Source organism: Plasmopara halstedii (genome assembly GCF_900000015.1).
Source record: "Plasmopara halstedii genome assembly, contig: Scaffold_2904, whole genome shotgun sequence".
Taxonomy (NCBI): Eukaryota; Oomycota; class Peronosporomycetes; order Peronosporales; family Peronosporaceae; genus Plasmopara; species Plasmopara halstedii.
Genome location: NW_020189809.1, coordinates 725,255 through 726,608, shown reverse-complemented (window position 1 = coordinate 726,608; position 1,354 = coordinate 725,255).

The following is a 1,354-nucleotide window of genomic DNA, read 5'->3' as shown; positions in this document are numbered from 1 at the left end:
AAATCTCAGGCTGGGTGAGCCCGAGCGTCGCGCTCCGCACACGCTATTAGCGACGAGTGACCTCGTGGAGGATGTGGAGGAGATCGACTACGATTCTGACACTCGTGGGATGACGAGGAAGGCGAGCCACCCCAGCGGCGTGAGACGAGCCCTGGTCGCGCCTTGTGGGCCCCATGTCCGTTTCCTGACCTCTCATTACCTGAGGGTCGTAGTGTCATCACCAATGACCTCGACAAGGCACAGAGGCGGTAGATGGAAGCTGCCCGTAAGGCGGCTCTGATGTGCACCTATCCACGGTCAGTCATTGACTCTCGTGTGGGATATGACTTCACCCAGCGGATCCCGCTGTGGAGGCGATGGACGCGGTAGCTCGATCGTTACGCGTCCACATCATCGGGCCTCCGGCCATTACGGATGCTGGGCTTGCCGAACGGAAAGCTCTTCGGGCTCGTTTTTTGGTCCAATAAAATAAATGGAATATTATTTAGTATATTTGATGTAAATCCGATTAAATTAAAACCTACATGCCCCAAGAAATTCCGTTAGACATGTATCGCACTCGTCTTCGTGCTCAACGAGGTGGCTATCAGGTCTCGCAATGCAAACGATACCCGTTAGTGCTCGCCCCTGGCGAAAGCGCTACAGATGACGAAGTGGTCTTTGAGCGATGGGTGCAACGGCACCGAAAACTTTCCTCACTGTATGCCTTACAGTTGAGCCACAAGGAAGTGGACGTGCGTGTCGAGCGCCACCTCCGAGCACACCGTCGTCTCCCTTCAGATTGTCGCCCTGCAAAGTATGGGTCAACCCCTAACGCTCCCGCGAGCTCTATGTCCACGACCGCAAGAGCTCAGGGCCACCGCTTGAGCTCAGCTCATGACCCTTCTACTTCCCTGGCTATTGCCGGGAAGCGCGGGGCGTCCTGATCTTTATGATCAAAAGCGTCCACGGCGTCTGGACAACTTTGCAGAAGTGGCATCTCAGACTCTCACGAGTTTTCGGAGTCGGGATATCCCGCCACTTCACCAAATATTGGGTTTGACCCTGGTGACGACGTCGTCCAACAAGACGTCCCACGTGATCGTGGATGTCACCGTTCTCATCGAGAAGAGCCGGTGGCGGGCGGTGACGCGTGATGCTCTTCGAGCCCTTGGGGACAAGGCCTTCGTGATCGGAGCTCCGCTGAGCGTCATGCTGAAATAGCATATCGCTGTGCGGACGCTCTTGACGATTAAAAGCACGTCGTGTCCCGGCTGCCTCGCTTTGAGGACTCTGTCGGGGCGACTCCTAGCCGTGGAGCAGGCGAATGCATCGCTGCAGGCAACGGAGGAGCGCTTGGCATCGATAGAATTGA